This window comes from Lissotriton helveticus, chromosome 12 (assembly GCF_964261635.1).
Source record: "Lissotriton helveticus chromosome 12, aLisHel1.1, whole genome shotgun sequence".
NCBI lineage: Eukaryota > Metazoa > Chordata > Amphibia > Caudata > Salamandridae > Lissotriton > Lissotriton helveticus.
Genome location: NC_136073.1, coordinates 97402745 through 97423012, shown reverse-complemented (window position 1 = coordinate 97423012; position 20268 = coordinate 97402745). Strand labels below are relative to the sequence as shown.

Below are 20268 nucleotides of genomic sequence, written 5' to 3'. Positions count from 1 at the left end.
ATGACATTACTACCTCGATTTGAGCTATATTAATGCCTTCATGAAAAAAAAAAAATGTATTCAAGAAATAACATTGGGTTTTATAAGAGTACCTGTTTATTAAAACATATTAATACTTGTTTAGTGATTGAGTATCTTATTGTGTTTAAGATTACAGTACATATAAAGAAGAATTTATAGCAGGGAACAAAATTTCATCATCAGCAGTAGATTATTTATGTATTTTTTGCTATTGACGTTGGTGCTGTGGCTTAGTGGTTAAAGCACCTGTCTCGTAAACAGGAAATCCTGAGTTCAAATCTCAGTAGCACCTAACTGTTTTCTCCATGCTTTAGGAATATTTTTCATCAAACAAGTATTGAATACATTTTAAGAATTAAACGTCTGGTTCTATGAACTTTAGAATAAGTTATCATAAAATGAAATAAAATACTTGGTATTGTGAAGATTTTTATAGGAATGCATTGACTGAAATATCGAAAAGTAAAGGACAAAGAACAAGATAGAGCCATATGATCACTCTATTGTTGAGTTCAACTAATCCACTCTTCGGCAAGGTATATTTTAAAATTCTATGAATAGGGTAAACTTCAAATTAGAGGGGTGTTTTTGAATAAGTGAAGCGTCTTCATCTAAAGTGTTTGAGTAGAGAAGTCTGTGAACTTATAAAAGAATATGAAAGTGAAAAAGCAATATTCTCTTGAACACCATAAAGAAAAGTCTTTCAAAGTTAAGACTCAAGGGGGTGCTGTGGCTTAGCTGGCTAAAGCGCCTGTCTAGTAAACAGGAGATCCTGAGTTCAACTCTCAGCAGCACCTTGTTTTTCTCTTTGTTATATAACAAATCAATTTCATTAGGTCCTATTCTGATACAATTAAAATATAAAAGTCTGATTCATCTTACTGTTGAACCGATCATCTTAAACCTCATAAAAACCAAAGTATTTTCAAGATTATAGAGTGAATACTGTTGTTGCAAAATAAAAAAAGACATATCTATGAGAAAGACGTATATGACATTACTACCTCGATTTGAGCTATATTAATGCCTTCATGAAAAAAAATATAATGTATTCAAGAAATAACATTGGGTTTTATAAGAGTACCTGTTTATTAAAACATATTAATACTTGTTTAGTGATTGAGTATCTTTTTGTGTTTAAGATTACAGTACATATAAAGAAGAATTTATAGCAGGGAACAAAATGTCATCATCAGCAGTAGATTATTTATGTATTTTTTGCTATTGACGTTGGTGCTGTGGCTTAGTGGTTAAAGCGCCTGTCTCGTAAACAGGAAATCCTGAGTTCAAATCTCAGTAGCACCTAACTGTTTTCTCCATGCCTTAGGAATATTTTTCATCAAACAAGTATTTAATACATTTTAAGAATTAAACGTCTGGTTCTATGAACTTTAGAATAAGTTATCATAAAATGAAATAAAATACTTGGTATTGTGAAGATTTTTATAGGAATGCATTGACTGAAATATCGAAAAGTAAATGACAAAGAACAAGATAGAGCCGTATGATCACTCTATTATTGAGTTCAACTAATCCACTCTTCGGCAAGGTATATTTTAAAATTCTATGAATAGGGTAAACTTCAAATTAGAGAGGTTTTTTTGAATAAGTGAAGCGTCTTCATCTAAAGTGTTTGAGTAGAGAAGTCTGTGAACTTATAAAAGAATATGAAAGTGAAAAAGCAATATTCTCTTGAACACCATAAAGAAAAGTCTGTCAAAGTTAAGACTCAAGGGGGTGCTGTGGCTTAGCTGGCTAAAGCGCCTGTCTAGTAAACAGGAGATCCTGAGTTCAACTCTCAGCAGCGCCTTGTTTTTCTCTTTGTTATATAACAAATCAATTTCATTAGGTCCTATTCTGATACAATTAAAATATAAAAGTCTGATTCATCTTACTGTTGAACCGATCATCTTAAACCTCATAAAAACGAAAGTATTTTCAGGATTATAGAGTGAATACTGTTGTTGCAAAATAAAAAAAGACATATCTATGAGAAAGACGTATATGACATTACTACCTCGATTTGAGCTATATTAATTCCTTCATGAAAAAAAAAACATAATGTATTTAAGAAATAACATTGGGTTTTATAAGAGTACCTGTTTATTAAAACATATTAATACTTGTCTAGTGATTGAGTATCTTATTGTGTTTAAGATTACAGTACATATAAAGAAGAATTTATAGCAGGAAACAAAATTTCATCATCAGCAGTACATTATTTATGTATTTTTTGCTATTGACGTTGGTGCTGTGGCTTAGTGGTTAAAGCGCCTGTCTCGTAAACAGGAAATCCTGAGTTCAAATCTCAGTAGCACCTAACTCTTTTCTCCATGCTTTAGGAATATTTTTCATCAAACAAATGTTGAATACAATTTAAGAATAAACGTCTGGTTCTATGAACTTTAGAATAAGTTATCATAAAATGAAATAAAATACTTGGCATTGTGAAGATTTTTATAGGAATGCATTGACTGAAATATCGAAAAGTAAATGACAAAGAACAAGATAGAGCCGTATGATCACTCTATTGTTGAGTTCAACTAATCCACTCTTCGGCAAGGTATATTTTAAAATTCTATGAATAGGGTAAACTTCAAATTAGAGAGGTGTTTTTGAATAAGTGAAGCTTCTTCATCTAAAGTGTTTGAGTAGAGAAGTCTGTGAACTTATAAAAGAATATGAAAGTGAAAAAGCAATATTCTCTTGAACACCATAAAGAAAAGTCTTTCAAAGTAAAGACTCAAGGGGGTGCTGTGGCTTAGCTGGTTAAAGCGCCTGTCTAGTAAACAGGAGATCCTGAGATCAACTCTCAGCAGCGCCTTGCTTTCCTCTTTGTTATATAACAAATCAATTTCATTAGGTCCTATTCTGATACAATTAAAATATAAAAGTCTGATTCATCTTACTGTTGAACAGATCATCTTAAACCTCATAAAAACCAAAGTATTTTCAAGATTATAGAGTGAATACTGTTGTTACAAAATAAAAAAAGACATATCTATGAGAAAGACGTATATGACATTACTACCTCGATTTGAGCTATATTAATGCCTTCATGAAAAAAAATATAATGTATTCAAGAAATAACATTGGGTTTTATAAGAGTACCTGTTTATTAAAACATATTAATACTTGTTTAGTGATTGAGTATCTTTTTGTGTTTAAGATTACAGTACATATAAAGAAGAATTTATAGCAGGGAACAAAATTTCATCATCAGCAGTAGATTATTTATGTATTTTTTGCTATTGATGTTGGTGCTGTGGCTTAGTGGTTAAAGCGCCTGTCTCGTAAACAGGAAAACCAGAGTTCAAATCTCAGTAGCACCTAACTGTTTTCTCCATGCTTTAGGAATATTTTTCATCAAACAAATGTTGAATACAATTTAAGAATAAACGTCTGGTTCTATGAACTTTAGAATAAGTTATCATAAAATGAAATAAAATACTTGGCATTGTGAAGATTTTTATAGGAATGCATTGACTGAAATATCGAAAAGTAAATGACAAAGAACAAGATAGAGCCGTATGATCACTCTATTGTTGAGTTCAACTAATCCACTCTTCGGCAAGGTATATTTTAAAATTCTATGAATAGGGTAAACTTCAAATTAGAGAGGTGTTTTTGAATAAGTGAATCTTCTTCATCTAAAGTTTTTGAGTAGAGAAGTCTGTGAACTTATAAAAGAATATGAAAGTGAAAAAGCAATATTCTCTTGAACACCATAAAGAAAAGTCTTTCAAAGTAAAGACTCAAGGGGGTGCTGTGGTTTAGCTGGTTAAAGCGCCTGTCTAGTAGACAGGAGATCCTGAGTTCAATTCTCAGCAGCGCCTTGCTTTTCTCTTTGTTATATAACAAATCAATTTCATTAGGTCCTATTCTGATACAATTAAAATATAAAAGTCTGATTCATCTTACTGTTGAACAGATCATCTTAAACCTCATAAAAACCAAAGTATTTTCAAGATTATAGAGTGAATACTGTTGTTGCAAAATAAAAAAAGACATATCTATGAGAAAGACGTATATGACATTACTACCTCGATTTGAGCTATATTAATGCCTTCATGAAAAAAAAATATATAATGTATTCAAGAAATAACATTGGGTTTTATAAGAGTACCTGTTTATTAAAACATATTAATACTTGTTTAGTGATTGAGTATCTTATTGTGTTTAAGATTACAGTACATATAAAGAAGAATTTATAGCAGGGAACAAAATTTCACCATCAGCAGTAGATTATTTATGTATTTTTTACTATTAAAGTTGGTGCTGTGGCTTAGTGGTTAAAGCGCCTGTCTAGTAAACAGGAAATCCTGAGTTCAAATCTCAGTAACACCTAACTGTTTTCTCCATGCTTTAGGAATATTTTTCATCAAACAAGTATTGAATACATTTTAAGAATTAAACGTCTGGTTCTATGAACTTTAGAATAAGTTATCATAAAATGAAATAAAATACTTGGTATTGTGAAGATTTTTATAGGAATGCATTGACTGAAATATCGAAAAGTAAATGACAAAGAACAAGATAGAGCCGTATGATCACTCTATTGTTGAGTTCAACTAATCCACTCTTCAGCAAGGTATATTTTAAAATTCTATGAATAGGGTAAACTTCAAATTAGAGAGGTTTTTTTTTAATAAGTGAAGCGTCTTCATCTAAAGTGTTTGAGTAGAGAAGTCTGTGAACTTATAAAAGAATATGAAAGTGAAAAAGCAATATTCTCTTGAACACCATAAAGAAAAGTCTTTCAAAGTTAAGACTCAAGGGGGTGCTGTGGCTTAGCTGGTTAAAGCGCCTGTCTAGTAAACAGGAGATCCTGAGTTCAACTCTCAGCAGCGCCTTCCTTTTCTCTTTATAATATAACAAATCAATTTCATTAGGTACTATTCTGATACAATTAAAATATAAACGTCTGATTCATCTTACTGTTGAACAGATCATCTTAAACCTCATAAAAACCAAAGTATTTTCAAGATTATAGAGTGAATAATGTTGTTGCAAAATAAAAAAAGACATATCTATGAGAAAGACGTATATGACATTACTACCTCGATTTGAGCTATATTAATGCCTTCATGAAAAAAAAATATAATGTATTCAAGAAATAACATTGGGTTTTATAAGAGTACCTGTTTAATAAAACATATTAATACTTGTTTAGTGATTGAGTATCTTATTGTGTTTAAGATTACAGTACATATAAAGAAGAATTTATAGCAGGGAACAAAATTTCATCATCAGCAGTAGATTATTTATGTATTTTTTGCTATTGATGTTGGTGCTGTGGCTTAGTGGTTACAGCGCCTGTCTTGTAAACAGGAAATCCTGAGTTCAAATCTCAGTAGCACCTAACTGTTTTCTCCATGCTTTAGGAATATTTTTCATCAAACAAGTATTGAATACATTTTAAGAATTAAACGTCTGGTTCTATGAACTTTAGAATAAGTTATCATAAAATGAAATAAAATACTTGGTATTGTGAAGATTTTTGTAGGAATGCATTGACTGAAATATGGAAACGTAAATGACAAAGAACAAGATAGAGACGTATGATCACTCTATTGTTGAGTTCAACTAATCCACTCTTCAGCAAGGTATATTTTAAAATTCTATGAATAGGGTAAACTTCAAATTAGAGAGGTGTTTTTGAATAAGTGAATCGTCTTCATCTAAAGTGTTTGAGTAGAGAAGTCTGTGAACTTATAAAAGAATATGAAAGTGAAAAAGCAATATTCTCTTGAACACCATAAAGAAAAGTCTTTCAAAGGAAAGAGTCAAGGGGGTGCTGTGGCTTAGCTGGTTAAAGCGCCTGTCTAGTAAACAGGAGATCCTGAATTCAACTCTCAGCAGCGCCTTGCTTTTCTCTTTGTTATATAACAAATCAATTTCATTAGGTCCTATTCAGATACAATTAAAATATAAAAGTCTGATTCATCTTACGGTTGAACAGATCATCTTAAACCTCATAAAAACCAAAGTATTTTCAAGATTATAGAGTGAATACTGTTGTTGCAAAATAAAAAAAAACATATCTATGAGAAAGACGTATATGACATTACTGCCTCGATTTGAGCTATATTAATGCCTTCATGAAAAAAAAAATGTATTCAAGAAATAACATTGGGTTTTATAAGAGTACCTGTTTATTAAAACATATTAATACTTGTTTAGTGATTGAGTATCTTATTGTGTTTAAGATTACAGTACATATAAAGAAGAATTTATAGCAGGGAACAACATTTCATCATCAGCAGTAGATTATTTATGTATTTTTTGCCATTGACGTTGGTGCTGTGGCTTAGTGGTTAAAGCACCTGTCTCGTAAACAGGAAATCCTGAGTTCAAATCTCAGTAGCACCTAACTGTTTTCTCCATGCTTTAGGAATATTTTTCATCAAACAAGTATTGAATACATTTTAAGAATTAAACGTCTGGTTCTATGAACTTTAGAATAAGTTATCATAAAATGAAATAAAATACTTGGTATTGTGAAGATTTTTATAGGAATGCATTGACTGAAATATCGAAAAGTAAATGACAAAGAACAAGATAGAGCCGTATGATCACTCTATTGTTGAGTTCAACTAATCCACTCTTCGGCAAGGTATATTTTAAAATTCTATGAATAGGGTAAACTTCAAATTAGAGAGGTGTTTTTGAATAAGTGAAGCTTCTTCATCTAAAGTGTTTGAGTAGAGAAGTCTGTGAACTTATAAAAGAATATGAAAGTGAAAAAGCAATATTCTCTTGAACACCATAAAGAAAAGTCTTTCAAAGTAAAGACTCAAGGGGGTGCTGTGGCTTAGCTGGTTAAAGCGCCTGTCTAGTAAACAGGAGATCCTGAGTTCAACTCTCAGCAGCGCCTTGCTTTCCTCTTTGTTATATAACAAATCAATTTCATTAGGTCCTATTCTGATACAATTAAAATATAAAAGTCTGATTCATCTTACTGTTGAACAGATCATCTTAAACCTCATAAAAACCAAAGTATTTTCAAGATTATAGAGTGAATACTGTTGTTGCAAAATAAAAAAAGACATATCTATGAGAAAGACGTATATGACATTACTACCTCGATTTGAGCTATATTAATACCTTCATGAAAAAAAATATAATGTATTCAAGAAATAACATTGGGTTTTATAAGAGTACCTGTTTATTAAAACATATTAATACTTGTTTAGTGATTGAGTATCTTTTTGTGTTTAAGATTACAGTACATATAAAGAAGAATTTATAGAAGGGAACAAAATTTCATCATCAGCAGTAGATTATTTATGTATTTTTTGCTATTGACGTTGGTGCTGTGGCTTAGTGGTTAAAGCGCCTGTCTCGTAAACAGGAAATCCTGAGTTCAAATCTCAGTAGCACCTAATTGTTTTCTCCATGCCTTAGGAATATTTTTCATCAAACAAGTATTTAATACATTTTAAGAATTAAACGTCTGGTTCTATGAACTTTAGAATAAGTTATCATAAAATGAAATAAAATACTTGGTATTGTGAAGATTTTTATAGGAATGCATTGACTGAAATATCGAAAAGTAAATGACAAAGAACAAGATAGAGCCGTATGATCACTCTATTATTGAGTTCAACTAATCCACTCTTCGGCAAGGTATATTTTAAAATTCTATGAATAGGGTAAACTTCAAATTAGAGAGTTTTTTTTTAATAAGTGAAGCGTCTTCATCTAAAGTGTTTGAGTAGAGAAGTCTGTGAACTTATAAAAGAATATGAAAGTGAAAAAGCAATATTCTCTTGAACACCATAAAGAAAAGTCTTTCAAAGTTAAGACTCAAGGGGGTGCTGTGGCTTAGCTGGCTAAAGCGCCTGTCTAGTAAACAGGAGATCCTGAGTTCAACTCTCAGCAGCGCCTTGTTTTTCTCTTTGTTATATAACAAATCAATTTCATTAGGTCCTATTCTGATACAATTAAAATATAAAAGTCTGATTCATCTTACTGTTGAACCGATCATCTTAAACCTCATGAAAACGAAAGTATTTTCAGGATTATAGAGTGAATACTGTTGTTGCAAAATAAAAAAAGACATATCTATGAGAAAGACGTATATGACATTACTACCTCGATTTGAGCTATATTAATTCCTTCATGAAAAAAAAAACATAATGTATTTAAGAAATAACATTGGGTTTTATAAGAGTACCTGTTTATTAAAACATATTAATACTTGTCTAGTGATTGAGTATCTTATTGTGTTTAAGATTACAGTACATATAAAGAAGAATTTATAGCAGGAAACAAAATTTCATCATCAGCAGTACATTATTTATGTATTTTTTGCTATTGACGTTGGTGCTGTGGCTTAGTGGTTAAAGCGCCTGTCTCGTAAACAGGAAATCCTGAGTTCAAATCTCAGTAGCACCTAACTGTTTTCTCCATGCTTTAGGAATATTTTTCATCAAACAAATGTTGAATACAATTTAAGAATAAACGTCTGGTTCTATGAACTTTAGAATAAGTTATCATAAAATGAAATAAAATACTTGGCATTGTGAAGATTTTTATAGGAATGCATTGACTGAAATATCGAAAAGTAAATGACAAAGAACAAGATAGAGCCGTATGATCACTCTATTGTTGAGTTCAACTAATCCACTCTTCGGCAAGGTATATTTTAAAATTCTATGAATAGGGTAAACTTCAAATTAGAGAGGTGTTTTTGAATAAGTGAAGCTTCTTCATCTAAAGTGTTTGAGTAGAGAAGTCTGTGAACTTATAAAAGAATATGAAAGTGAAAAAGCAATATTCTCTTGAACACCATAAAGAAAAGTCTTTCAAAGTAAAGACTCAAGGGGGTGCTGTGGCTTAGCTGGTTAAAGCGCCTGTCTAGTAAACAGGAGATCCTGAGTTCAACTCTCAGCAGCGCCTTGCTTTCCTCTTTGTTATATAACAAATCAATTTCATTAGGTCCTATTCTGATACAATTAAAATATAAAAGTCTGATTCATCTTACTGTTGAACAGATCATCTTAAACCTCATAAAAACCAAAGTATTTTCAAGATTATAGAGTGAATACTGTTGTTACAAAATAAAAAAAGACATATCTATGAGAAAGACGTATATGACATTACTACCTCGATTTGAGCTATATTAATGCCTTCATGAAAAAAAATATAATGTATTCAAGAAATAACATTGGGTTTTATAAGAGTACCTGTTTATTAAAACATATTAATACTTGTTTAGTGATTGAGTATCTTTTTGTGTTTAAGATTACAGTACATATAAAGAAGAATTTATAACAGGGAACAAAATTTCATCATCAGCAGTAGATTATTTATGTATTTTTTGCTATTGATGTTGGTGCTGTGGCTTAGTGGTTAAAGCGCCTGTCTCGTAAACAGGAAAACCAGAGTTCAAATCTCAGTAGCACCTAACTGTTTTCTCCATGCTTTAGGAATATTTTTCATCAAACAAATGTTGAATACAATTTAAGAATAAACGTCTGGTTCTATGAACTTTAGAATAAGTTATCATAAAATGAAATAAAATACTTGGCATTGTGAAGATTTTTATAGGAATGCATTGACTGAAATATCGAAAAGTAAATGACAAAGAACAAGATAGAGCCGTATGATCACTCTATTGTTGAGTTCAACTAATCCACTCTTCGGCAAGGTATATTTTAAAATTCTATGAATAGGGTAAACTTCAAATTAGAGAGGTGTTTTTGAATAAGTGAATCTTCTTCATCTAAAGTTTTTGAGTAGAGAAGTCTGTGAACTTATAAAAGAATATGAAAGTGAAAAAGCAATATTCTCTTGAACACCATAAAGAAAAGTCTTTCAAAGTAAAGACTCAAGGGGGTGCTGTGGTTTAGCTGGTTAAAGCGCCTGTCAAGTAGATAGGAGATCCTGAGTTCAACTCTCAGCAGCGCCTTGCTTTTCTCTTTGTTATATAACAAATCAATTTCATTAGGTCCTATTCTGATACAATTAAAATATAAAAGTCTGATTCATCTTACTGTTGAACAGATCATCTTAAACCTCATAAAAACCAAAGTATTTTCAAGATTATAGAGTGAATACTGTTGTTGCAAAATAAAAAAAGACATATCTATGAGAAAGACGTATATGACATTACTACCTCGATTTGAGCTATATTAATGCCTTCATGAAAAAAAAATATATAATGTATTCAAGAAATAACATTGGGTTTTATAAGAGTACCTGTTTATTAAAACATATTAATACTTGTTTAGTGATTGAGTATCTTATTGTGTTTAAGATTACAGTACATATAAAGAAGAATATATAGCAGGGAACAAAATTTCACCATCAGCAGTAGATTATTTATGTATTTTTTAATATTGACGTTGGTGGTGTGGCTTAGTGGTTAAAGCGCCTGTCTCGTAAACAGGAAATCCTGAGTTCAAATCTCAGTAACACCTAACTGTTTTCTCCATGCTTTAGGAATATTTTTCATCAAACAAATGTTGAATACAATTTAGGAATAAACGTCTGGTTCTATGAACTTTAGAATAAGTTATCATAAAATGAAATAAAATACTTGGCATTGTGAAGATTTTTATAGGAATGCATTGACTGAAATATCGAAAAGTAAACGACAAAGAACAAGATAGAGCCGTATGATCACTCTATTGTTGAGTTCAACTAATCCACTCTTCAGCAAGGTATATTTTAAAATTCTATGAATAGGGTAAACTTCAGATTAGAGAGGTGTTTTTGAATAAGTGAAGCTTCTTCATCTAAAGTGTTTGAGTAGAGAAGTCTGTGAACTTATAAAAGAATATGAAAGTGAAAAAGCAATATTCTCTTGAACACCATAAAGAAAAGTCTTTCAAAGTAAAGACTCAAGGGGGTGCTGTGGCTTAGCTGGTTAAAGTGCCTGTCTAGATCCTGAGTTCAACTCTCAGCAGCGCCTTGCTTTCCTCTTTGTTATATAACAAATCAATTTCATTAGGTCCTATTCTGATACAATTAAAATATAAAAGTCTGATTCATCTTACTGTTGAACAGATCATCTTAAACCTCATAAAAACCAAAGTATTTTCAAGATTATAGAGTGAATACTGTTGTTGCAAAATAAAAAAAGACATATCTATGAGAAAGACGTATATGACATTACTACCTCGATTTGAGCTATATTAATGCCTTCATGAAAAAAAATATAATGTATTCAAGAAATAACATTGGGTTTTATAAGAGTACCTGTTTATTAAAACATATTAATACTTGTTTAGTGATTGAGTATCTTATTGTGTTTAAGATTACAGTACATATAAAGAAGAATTTATAGCAGGGAACAAAATTTCATCATCAGCAGTAGATTATTTATGTATTTTTTGCTATTGATGTTGTTGCTGTGGCTTAGTGGTTAAAGCGCCTGTCTCGTAAACAGGAAAACCTGAGTTCAAATCTCAGTAGCACCTAACTGTTTTCTCCATGCTTTAGGAATATTTTTCATCAAACAAGTATTGAATACATTTTAAGAATTAAACGTCTGGTTCTATGTACTTTAGAATAAGTTATCATAAAATGAAATAAAATACTTGGTATTGTGAAGATTTTTATAGGAATGCATTGACTGAAATATCGAAAAGTAAATGACAAAGAACAAGATAGAGACGTATGATCACTCTATTGTTGAGTTCAACTAATCCACTCTTCAGCAAGGTATATTTTAAAATTCTATGAATAGGGTAAACTTCAAATTAGAGAGGTGTTTTTGAATAAGTGAAGCGTCTTCATCTAAAGTGTTTGAGTAGAGAAGTCTGTGAACTTATAAAAGAATATGAAAGTGAAAAAGCAATATTCTCTTGAACACCATAAAGAAAAGTCTTTCAAAGGAAAGAGTCAAGGGGGTGCTGTGGCTTAGCTGGTTAAAGCGCCTGTCTAGTAAACAGGAGATCCTGAGTTCAACTCTCAGCAGCGCCTTGCTTTTTCTCTTTGTTATATAACAAATCAATTTCATTAGGTCCTATTCTGATACATTTAAAATATAAAAGTCTGATTCATCTTACGGTTGAACAGATCATCTTAAACCTCATAAAAACCAAAGTATTTTCAAGATTATAGAGTGAATACTGTTGTTGCAAAATAAAAAAAGACATATCTATGAGAAAGACGTATATGACATTACTACCTCGATTTGAGCTATATTAATGCCTTCATGAAAAAAAAATATAATGTATTCAAGAAATAACATTGGGTTTTATAAGAGTACCTGTTTATTAAAACATATTAATACTTATTTAGTGATTGAGTATCTTATTGTGTTTAAGATTACAGTACATATAAAGAAGAATTTATAGCAGGGAACAAAATTTCATCATCAGCAGTAGATTATTTATGTATTTTTTGGTATTGACGTTGGTGCTGTGGCTTAGTGGTTAAAGCACCTGTCTCGTAAACAGGAAATCCTGAGTTCAAATCTCAGTAGCACCTAACTGTTTTCTCCATGCTTTAGGAATATTTTTCATCAAACAAGTATTGAATACATTTTAAGAATTAAACGTCTGGTTCTATGAACTTTAGAATAAGTTATCATAAAATGAAATAAAATACTTGGTATTGTGAAGATTTTTATAGGAATGCATTGACTGAAATATCGAAAAGTAAATGACAAAGAACAAGACAGAGCCATATGATCACTCTATTGTTGAGTTCAACTAATCCACTCTTCGGCAAGGTATATTTTAAAATTCTATGAATAGGGTAAACTTCAAATTAGAGAGGTGTTTTTGAATAAGTGAAGCTTCTTCATCTAAAGTGTTTGAGTAGAGAAGTCTGTGAACTTATAAAAGAATATGAAAGTGAAAAAGCAATATTCTCTTGAACACCATAAAGAAAAGTCTTTCAAAGTAAAGACTCAAGGGGGTGCTGTGGCTTAGCTGGTTAAAGCGCCTGTCTAGATCCTGAGTTCAACTCTCAGCAGCGCCTTGCTTTCCTCTTTGTTATATAACAAATCAATTTCATTAGGTCCTATTCTGATACAATTAAAATATAAAAGTCTGATTCATCTTACTGTTGAACAGATCATCTTAAACCTCATAAACACCAAAGTATTTTCAAGATTATAGAGTGAATACTGTTGTTGCAAAATAAAAAAAGACATATCTATGAGAAAGACGTATATGACATTACTACCTCGATTTGAGCTATATTAATGCCTTCATGAAAAAAAATATAATATATTCAAGAAATAACATTGGGTTTTATAAGAGTACCTGTTTATTAAAACATATTAATACTTGTTTAGTGATTGAGTATCTTATTGTGTTTAAGATTACAGTACATATAAAGAAGAATTTATAACAGGGAACAAAATTTCATCATCAGCAGTAGATTATTTATGTATTTTTTGCTATTGATGTTGGTGCTGTGGCTTAGTGGTTAAAGCGCCTGTCTCGTAAACAGGAAAATCTGAGTTCAAATCTCAGTAGCACCTAACTGTTTTCTCCATGCTTTAGGAATATTTTTCATCAAACAAGTATTGAATACATTTTAAGAATTAAACGTCTGGTTCTATGAACTTTAGAATAAGTTATCATAAAATGAAATAAAATACTTGGTATTGTGAAGATTTTTATAGGAATGCATTGACTGAAATATCGAAAAGTAAATGACAAAGAACAAGATAGAGACGTATGATCACTCTATTGTTGAGTTCAACTAATCCACTCTTCAGCAAGGTATATTTTAAAATTCTATGAATAGGGTAAACTTCAAATTAGAGAGGTGTTTTTGAATAAGTGAAGCGTCTTCATCTAAAGTGTTTGAGTAGAGAAGTCTGTGACCTTATAAAAGAATATGAAAGTGAAAAAGCAATATTCTCTTGAACACCATAAAGAAAAGTCTTTCAAAGGAAAGAGTCAAGGGGGTGCTGTGGCTTAGCTGGTTAAAGCTCCTGTCTAGTAAACAGGAGATCCTGAGTTCAACTCTCAGCAGCGCCTTGCTTTTCTCTTTGTTATATAACAAATCAATTTCATTAGGTCCTATTCTGATACAATTAAAATATAAAAGTCTGATTCATCTTACGGTTGAACAGATCATCTTAAACCTAATAAAAGCCAAAGTATTTTCAAGATTATAGAGTGAATACTGTTGTTGCAAAATAAAATAGACATATCTATGAGAAAGATGTATATGACATTACTACCTCGATTTGAGCTATATTAATGCCTTCATGAAAAAAAAATATAATGTATTCAAGAAATAACATTGGGTTTTATAAGAGTACCTGTTTATTAAAACATATTAATACTTGTTTAGTGATTGAGTATCTTATTGTGTTTAAGATTACAGTACATATAAAGAAGAATTTATAGCAGGGAACAAAATTTCATCATCAGCAGTAGATTATTTATGTATTTTTTGCTATTGACGTTGGTGCTGTGGCTTAGTGGTTAAAGCACCTGTCTCCTAAACAGGAAATCCTGAGTTCAAATCTCAGTAGCACCTAACTGTTTTCTCCATGCTTTAGGAATATTTTTCATCAAACAAGTATTGAATACATTTTAAGAATTAAACGTCTGGTTCTATGAACTTTAGAATAAGTTATCATAAAATGAAATAAAAAACTTGGTATTGTGAAGATTTTTATAGGAATGCATTGACTGAAATATCGAAAAGTAAATGACAAAGAACAAGATAGAGCCATATGATCACTCTATTGTTGAGTTCAACTAATCCACTCTTCGGCAAGGTATATTTTAAAATTCTATGAATAGGGTAAACTTCAAATTAGAGAGGTGTTTTTGAATAAGTGAAGCGTCTTCATCTAAAGTGTTTGAGTAGAGAAGTCTGTGAACTTATAAAAGAATATGAAAGTGAAAAAGCAATATTCTCTTGAACACCATAAAGAATAGTCTTTCAAAGTTAAGACTCAAGGGGGTGCTGTGGCTTAGCTGGCTAAAGCACCTGTCTAGTAAACAGGAGATCCTGAGTTCAACTCTCAGCAGCGCCTTGCTTTTCTCTTTGTTATATAACAAATCAATTTCATTAGGTCCTATTCTGATACAATTAAAATATAAAAGTCTGATTCATCTTACTGTTGAACCGATCATCTTAAACCTCATAAAAACGAAAGTATTTTCAGGATTATAGAGTGAATACTGTTGTTGCAAAATAAAAAAAGACATATCTATGAGAAAGACGTATATGACATTACTACCTCGATTTGAGCTATATTAATTCCTTCATGAAAAAAAAAACATAATGTATTTAAGAAATAACATTGGGTTTTATAAGAGTACCTGTTTATTAAAACATATTAATACTTGTCTAGTGATTGAGTATCTTATTGTGTTTAAGATTACAGTACATATAAAGAAGAATTTATAGCAGGAAACAAAATTTCATCATCAGCAGTAGATTATTTATGTATTTTTTGCTATTGACGTTGGTGCTGTGGCTTAGTGGTTAAAGCGCCTGTCTCGTAAACAGGAAATCCTGAGTTCAAATCTCAGTAGCACCTATCTATTTTCTTCATGCTTTAGGAATATTTTTCATCAAACAAATGTTGAATACAATTTAAGAATAAACGTCTGGTTCTATGAACTTTAGAATAAGTTATCATAAAATGAAATAAAATACTTGGCATTGTGAAGATTTTTATAGGAATGCATTGACTGAAATATCGAAAAGTAAATGACAAAGAACAAGATAGAGCCGTATGATCACTCTATTGTTGAGTTCAACTAATCCACTCTTCGGCAAGGTATATTTTAAAATTCTATGAATAGGGTAAACTTCAAATTAGAGAGGTGTTTTTGAATAAGTGAAGCTTCTTCATCTAAAGTGTTTGAGTAGAGAAGTCTGTGAACTTATAAAAGAATATGAAAGTGAAAAAGCAATATTCTCTTGAACACCATAAAGAAAAGTCTTTCAAAGTAAAGACTCAAGGGATTGCTGTGGTTTAGCTGGTTAAAGCGCCTGTCTAGTAGACAGGAGATCCTGAGTTCAACGCTCAGCAGCGCCTTGCTTTTCTCTTTGTCATATAACAAATCAATTTCATTAGGTCCTATTCTGATACAATTAAAATATAAAAGTCTGATTCATCTTACTGTTGAACAGATCATCTTAAACCTCATAAAAACCAAAGTATTTTCAAGATTATAGAGTGAATACTGTTGTTGCAAAATAAAAAAAGACATATCTATGAGAAAGACGTATATGACATTACTACCTCGATTTGAGCTATATTAATGCCTTCATGAAAAAAACAAATATAATGTATTCAAGAAATAACATTGGGTTTTATAAGAGTACCTGTTTATTAAAACATATTAATACTTGTTTAGTGATTGAGTATCTTATTGTGTTTAAGATTACAGTACATATAAAGAAGAATTTATAGCAGGGAACAAAATTTCACCATCAGCAGTAGATTATTTATGTATTTTTTACTATTGACGTTGGTGCTGTGGCTTAGTGGTTAAAGCGCCTGTCTCGTAAACAGGAAATCCTGAGTTCAAATCTCAGTAACACCTAACTGTTTTCTCCATGCTTTAGGAATATTTTTCATCAAACAAGTATTGAATACATTTTAAGAATTAAACGTCTGGTTCTATGAACTTTAGAATAAGTTATCATAAAATGAAATAAAATACTTGGTATTGTGAAGATTTTTATAGGAATGCATTGACTGAAATATCGAAAAGTAAATGACAAAGAACAAGATAGAGCCGTATGATCACTCTATTGTTGAGTTCAACTAATCCACTCTTCGGCAAGGTATATTTTAAAATTCTATGAATAGGGTAAACTTCAAATTAGAGAGGTTTTTTTTAATAAGTGAAGCGTCTTCATCTAAAGTGTTTGAGTAGAGAAGTCTGTGAACTTATAAAAGAATATGAAAGTGAAAAAGCAATATTCTCTTGAACACCATAAAGAAAAGTCTTTCAAAGTTAAGACTCAAGGGGGTGCTGCGGCTAAGCTGGTTAAAGCGCCTGTCTAGTAAACAGGAGATCCTGAGTTCAACTCTCAGCAGCGCTTTGCTTTTCTCTTTATAATATAACAAATCAATTTCATTAGGTACTATTCTGATACAATTAAAATATAAACGTCTGATTCATCTTACTGTTGAACAGATCATCTTAAACCTCATAAAAACCAAAGTATTTTCAAGATTATAGAGTGAATAATGTTGTTGCAAAATAAAAAAAGACATATCTATGAGAAAGACGTATATGACATTACTACCTCGATTTGAGCTATATTAATGCCTTCATGAAAAAAAAATATAATGTATTGAAATAACATTGGGTTTTATAAGAGTACCTGTTTAATAAAACATATTAATACTTGTTTAGTGATTGAGTATCTTATTGTGTTTAAGATTACAGTACATATAAAGAAGAATTTATAGCAGGGAACAAAATTTCATCATCAGCAGTAGATTATTTATGTATTTTTTGCTATTGACGTTGGTTCTGTGGCTTAGTGGTTAAAGCGCCTGTCTTGTAAACAGGACATCCTGAGTTCAAATCTCAGTAGCACCTAACTGTTTTCTCCATGCTTTAGGAATATTTTTCATCAAACAAGTATTAAATACATTTTAAGAATTAAACGTCTGGTTCTATGAACTTTAGAATAAGTTATCATAAAATGAAATCAAATACTTGGTATTGTGAAGATTTTTATAGGAATGCATTGACTGAAATATTGAAAAGTAAATGACAAAGAAAGAGATAGAGACGTATGATCACTCTATTGTTGAGTTCAACTAATCCACTCTTCGGCAAGGTATATTTTAAAATTCTATGAATAGGGTAAACTTCAAATTAGAGAGGTTTTTTTTTAATAAGTGAAGCGTCTTCATCTAAAGTGTTTGAGTAGAGAAGTCTGTGAACTTATAAAAGAATATGAAAGTGAAAAAGCAATATTCTCTTGAACCCCATAAAGAAAAGTCTTTCAAAGTTAAGACTCAAGGGGGTGCTGTGGCTTAGCTGGTTAAAGCGCCTGTCTAGTAAACAGGAGATCCTGAGTTCAACTCTCAGCAGCGCCTTGCTTTTCTCTTTATTATATAACAAATCAATTTCATTAGGTACTATTCTGATACAATTAAAATATAAACGTCTGATTCATCTTACTGTTGAACAGATCATCTTCAACCTCATAAAAGCCAAAGTATTTTCAAGATTATAGAGTGAATACTGTTATTGCAAAATAAAAAAAGACATATCTACGAGAAAGACGTAGATGACATTACTACCTCGATTTGAGCTATATTAATGCCTTCATGAAAAAAAAATGTAATGTATTCAAGAAATAACATTGGGTTTTATAAGAGTACCTGTTTATTAAAACATAATAATACTTGTTTAGTGATTGAGTATCTTTTTGTGTTTAGGGTTACAGTACATATAAAGAAGAATTTATAGCAGGAAACAAAATTTCATCATCAACAATAGATTATTTATGTATTTGTTGTTATTGAGGTTGGTGCTGTGGCTTAGTGGTTAAAGCGCCTGTCTCGTAAACAGGAAATCCTGAGTTCAAACTCAGTAGCACCTAACTGTTTTCTCCATGCTTTAGGAATATTTTTCATCAAACAAGTGTTAAATACATTTTAAGAATTAAACGTCTGGTTCTATGAAAATTAGAATAAGTTATCATAAAATGAAATAAAATACTTGGTATTGTGAAGATTTTTATAGGAATGTATTCACTGAAATATCGAAAAGTAAATGACAACTAACAAGATAGAGCCGTATGATCACTCCATTGTTGAGTTCAACTAATCCACTCTTCGGCAAGGTATATTTTAAAATTCTATGAATAGGGTAAACTTCAAATTAGAGAGGTGTTTTTGAATAAGTGAAGCGTCTTCATCTAAAGTGTTTGAGTAGAGAAGTCTGTGGACTTATAAAAGAATATGAAAGTGAAAAAGCAATATTCTCTTGAACACCATAAAGAAAAGTCTTTCAAAGTTAAGACTCAAGGGGGTGCTGTGGCTTAGCTGGCTAAAGCGCCTGTCTAGTAAACAGGAGATCCTGAGTTCAACTCTCAGCAGCGCCTTGCTTTTCTCTTTGTTATATAACAAATCAATTTCATTAGGTCCTATAATGATACAATTAAAATATAAAAGTCTGATTCATCTTACTGTTGAACCGATCATCTTAAACCTCATAAAAACGAAAGTATTTTCAGGATTATAGAGTGAATACTGTTGTTGCAAAATAAAAAAAGACATATCTATGAGAAAGACGTATATGACATTACTACCTCGATTTGAGCTATATTAATTCCTTCATGAAAAAAAAAACATAATGTATTTAAGAAATAACATTGGGTTTTATAAGAGTACCTGTTTATTAAAACATATTAATACTTGTCTACTGATTGAGTATCTTATTGTGTTTAAGATTACAGTACATATAAAGAAGAATTTATAGCAGGAAACAAAATTTCATCATCAGCAGTAGATTATTTATGTATTTTTTGCTATTGACGTTGGTGCTGTGGCTTAGTGGTTAAAGCGCCTGTCTCGTAAACAGGAAATCCTGAGTTCAAATCTCAGTAGCACCTAACTGTTTTCTCCATGCTTTAGGAATATTTTTCATCAAACAAATGTTGAATACAATTTAAGAATAAACGTCTGGTTCTATGAACTTTAGAATAAGTTATCATAAAATGAAATAAAATACTTGGCATTGTGAAGATTTTTATAGGAATGCATTGACTGAAATATCGAAAAGTAAATGACAAAGAACAAGATAGAGCCGTATGATCACTCTATTGTTGAGTTCAACTAATCCACTCTTCGGCAAGGTATATTTTAAAATTCTATGAATAGGGTAAACTTCAAATTAGAGAGGTGTTTTTGAATAAGTGAAGCTTCTTCATCTAAAGTGTTTGAGTAGAGAAGTCTGTGAACTTATAAAAGAATATGAAAGTGAAAAAGCAATATTCTCTTGAACACCATAAAGAAAAGTCTTTCAAAGTAAAGACTCAAGGGGGTGCTGTGGCTTAGCTGGTTAAAGCGCCTGTCTAGTAAACAGGAGATCCTGAGTTCAACTCTCAGCAGCGCCTTGCTTTTCTCTTTGTTATATAACAAATCAATTTCATTAGGTCCTATTCTGATACAATTAAAATATAAAAGTCTGATTCATCTTACTGTTGAACAGATCATCTTAAAACTCATAAAAACCAAAGTATTTTCAAGATTATAGAGTGAATACCGTTGTTGCAAAATAAAAAAAGACATATCTATGAGAAAGACGTATATGACATTACTACCTCGAT

The 20268-nt window shown here is 30.9% G+C and overlaps 35 non-coding genes across 35 annotated transcripts; all 35 read left to right on the top strand.

Annotated features, from left to right (window-relative positions):
• The first annotated feature begins 240 nt into the window (after positions 1-240).
• On the top strand, positions 241-313 carry TRNAT-CGU (transfer RNA threonine (anticodon CGU)). The gene has a single exon. It is a non-coding gene; the product is annotated as a tRNA-Thr (tRNA).
• A 431-nt stretch (positions 314-744) lies between these two features.
• Positions 745-818, top strand: TRNAT-AGU (transfer RNA threonine (anticodon AGU)). The gene has a single exon. It is a non-coding gene; the product is annotated as a tRNA-Thr (tRNA).
• Positions 819-1253: 435 nt separating this feature from the next.
• On the top strand, positions 1254-1326 carry TRNAT-CGU (transfer RNA threonine (anticodon CGU)). The gene has a single exon. It is a non-coding gene; the product is annotated as a tRNA-Thr (tRNA).
• A 431-nt stretch (positions 1327-1757) lies between these two features.
• TRNAT-AGU (transfer RNA threonine (anticodon AGU)) lies at positions 1758-1831 on the top strand. The gene has a single exon. It is a non-coding gene; the product is annotated as a tRNA-Thr (tRNA).
• A 437-nt stretch (positions 1832-2268) lies between these two features.
• On the top strand, positions 2269-2341 carry TRNAT-CGU (transfer RNA threonine (anticodon CGU)). Its single transcript has one exon. It is a non-coding gene; the product is annotated as a tRNA-Thr (tRNA).
• Positions 2342-2771: 430 nt separating this feature from the next.
• TRNAT-AGU (transfer RNA threonine (anticodon AGU)) lies at positions 2772-2845 on the top strand. The gene has a single exon. It is a non-coding gene; the product is annotated as a tRNA-Thr (tRNA).
• Positions 2846-3280: 435 nt separating this feature from the next.
• On the top strand, positions 3281-3353 carry TRNAT-CGU (transfer RNA threonine (anticodon CGU)). The gene has a single exon. It is a non-coding gene; the product is annotated as a tRNA-Thr (tRNA).
• A 430-nt stretch (positions 3354-3783) lies between these two features.
• Positions 3784-3857, top strand: TRNAT-AGU (transfer RNA threonine (anticodon AGU)). The gene has a single exon. It is a non-coding gene; the product is annotated as a tRNA-Thr (tRNA).
• Positions 3858-4295: 438 nt separating this feature from the next.
• On the top strand, positions 4296-4368 carry TRNAT-AGU (transfer RNA threonine (anticodon AGU)). Its single transcript has one exon. It is a non-coding gene; the product is annotated as a tRNA-Thr (tRNA).
• A 432-nt stretch (positions 4369-4800) lies between these two features.
• TRNAT-AGU (transfer RNA threonine (anticodon AGU)) lies at positions 4801-4874 on the top strand. Its single transcript has one exon. It is a non-coding gene; the product is annotated as a tRNA-Thr (tRNA).
• Positions 4875-5310: 436 nt separating this feature from the next.
• On the top strand, positions 5311-5383 carry TRNAT-UGU (transfer RNA threonine (anticodon UGU)). Its single transcript has one exon. It is a non-coding gene; the product is annotated as a tRNA-Thr (tRNA).
• Positions 5384-5814: 431 nt separating this feature from the next.
• On the top strand, positions 5815-5888 carry TRNAT-AGU (transfer RNA threonine (anticodon AGU)). The gene has a single exon. It is a non-coding gene; the product is annotated as a tRNA-Thr (tRNA).
• A 432-nt stretch (positions 5889-6320) lies between these two features.
• On the top strand, positions 6321-6393 carry TRNAT-CGU (transfer RNA threonine (anticodon CGU)). Its single transcript has one exon. It is a non-coding gene; the product is annotated as a tRNA-Thr (tRNA).
• A 431-nt stretch (positions 6394-6824) lies between these two features.
• Positions 6825-6898, top strand: TRNAT-AGU (transfer RNA threonine (anticodon AGU)). The gene has a single exon. It is a non-coding gene; the product is annotated as a tRNA-Thr (tRNA).
• A 435-nt stretch (positions 6899-7333) lies between these two features.
• On the top strand, positions 7334-7406 carry TRNAT-CGU (transfer RNA threonine (anticodon CGU)). The gene has a single exon. It is a non-coding gene; the product is annotated as a tRNA-Thr (tRNA).
• A 431-nt stretch (positions 7407-7837) lies between these two features.
• Positions 7838-7911, top strand: TRNAT-AGU (transfer RNA threonine (anticodon AGU)). The gene has a single exon. It is a non-coding gene; the product is annotated as a tRNA-Thr (tRNA).
• Positions 7912-8348: 437 nt separating this feature from the next.
• On the top strand, positions 8349-8421 carry TRNAT-CGU (transfer RNA threonine (anticodon CGU)). The gene has a single exon. It is a non-coding gene; the product is annotated as a tRNA-Thr (tRNA).
• Positions 8422-8851: 430 nt separating this feature from the next.
• Positions 8852-8925, top strand: TRNAT-AGU (transfer RNA threonine (anticodon AGU)). The gene has a single exon. It is a non-coding gene; the product is annotated as a tRNA-Thr (tRNA).
• Positions 8926-9360: 435 nt separating this feature from the next.
• Positions 9361-9433, top strand: TRNAT-CGU (transfer RNA threonine (anticodon CGU)). The gene has a single exon. It is a non-coding gene; the product is annotated as a tRNA-Thr (tRNA).
• A 942-nt stretch (positions 9434-10375) lies between these two features.
• On the top strand, positions 10376-10448 carry TRNAT-CGU (transfer RNA threonine (anticodon CGU)). Its single transcript has one exon. It is a non-coding gene; the product is annotated as a tRNA-Thr (tRNA).
• Positions 10449-11377: 929 nt separating this feature from the next.
• On the top strand, positions 11378-11450 carry TRNAT-CGU (transfer RNA threonine (anticodon CGU)). Its single transcript has one exon. It is a non-coding gene; the product is annotated as a tRNA-Thr (tRNA).
• A 431-nt stretch (positions 11451-11881) lies between these two features.
• Positions 11882-11955, top strand: TRNAT-AGU (transfer RNA threonine (anticodon AGU)). Its single transcript has one exon. It is a non-coding gene; the product is annotated as a tRNA-Thr (tRNA).
• Positions 11956-12392: 437 nt separating this feature from the next.
• Positions 12393-12465, top strand: TRNAT-CGU (transfer RNA threonine (anticodon CGU)). Its single transcript has one exon. It is a non-coding gene; the product is annotated as a tRNA-Thr (tRNA).
• Positions 12466-13395: 930 nt separating this feature from the next.
• TRNAT-CGU (transfer RNA threonine (anticodon CGU)) lies at positions 13396-13468 on the top strand. The gene has a single exon. It is a non-coding gene; the product is annotated as a tRNA-Thr (tRNA).
• A 431-nt stretch (positions 13469-13899) lies between these two features.
• On the top strand, positions 13900-13973 carry TRNAT-AGU (transfer RNA threonine (anticodon AGU)). Its single transcript has one exon. It is a non-coding gene; the product is annotated as a tRNA-Thr (tRNA).
• A 435-nt stretch (positions 13974-14408) lies between these two features.
• Positions 14409-14481, top strand: TRNAR-CCU (transfer RNA arginine (anticodon CCU)). The gene has a single exon. It is a non-coding gene; the product is annotated as a tRNA-Arg (tRNA).
• A 431-nt stretch (positions 14482-14912) lies between these two features.
• TRNAT-AGU (transfer RNA threonine (anticodon AGU)) lies at positions 14913-14986 on the top strand. The gene has a single exon. It is a non-coding gene; the product is annotated as a tRNA-Thr (tRNA).
• A 437-nt stretch (positions 14987-15423) lies between these two features.
• On the top strand, positions 15424-15496 carry TRNAT-CGU (transfer RNA threonine (anticodon CGU)). Its single transcript has one exon. It is a non-coding gene; the product is annotated as a tRNA-Thr (tRNA).
• A 942-nt stretch (positions 15497-16438) lies between these two features.
• Positions 16439-16511, top strand: TRNAT-CGU (transfer RNA threonine (anticodon CGU)). The gene has a single exon. It is a non-coding gene; the product is annotated as a tRNA-Thr (tRNA).
• A 938-nt stretch (positions 16512-17449) lies between these two features.
• On the top strand, positions 17450-17522 carry TRNAT-UGU (transfer RNA threonine (anticodon UGU)). Its single transcript has one exon. It is a non-coding gene; the product is annotated as a tRNA-Thr (tRNA).
• A 432-nt stretch (positions 17523-17954) lies between these two features.
• TRNAT-AGU (transfer RNA threonine (anticodon AGU)) lies at positions 17955-18028 on the top strand. Its single transcript has one exon. It is a non-coding gene; the product is annotated as a tRNA-Thr (tRNA).
• A 436-nt stretch (positions 18029-18464) lies between these two features.
• Positions 18465-18536, top strand: TRNAT-CGU (transfer RNA threonine (anticodon CGU)). The gene has a single exon. It is a non-coding gene; the product is annotated as a tRNA-Thr (tRNA).
• A 431-nt stretch (positions 18537-18967) lies between these two features.
• TRNAT-AGU (transfer RNA threonine (anticodon AGU)) lies at positions 18968-19041 on the top strand. The gene has a single exon. It is a non-coding gene; the product is annotated as a tRNA-Thr (tRNA).
• Positions 19042-19478: 437 nt separating this feature from the next.
• Positions 19479-19551, top strand: TRNAT-CGU (transfer RNA threonine (anticodon CGU)). Its single transcript has one exon. It is a non-coding gene; the product is annotated as a tRNA-Thr (tRNA).
• A 430-nt stretch (positions 19552-19981) lies between these two features.
• On the top strand, positions 19982-20055 carry TRNAT-AGU (transfer RNA threonine (anticodon AGU)). Its single transcript has one exon. It is a non-coding gene; the product is annotated as a tRNA-Thr (tRNA).
• The last annotated feature ends 213 nt before the right edge of the window (positions 20056-20268 follow it).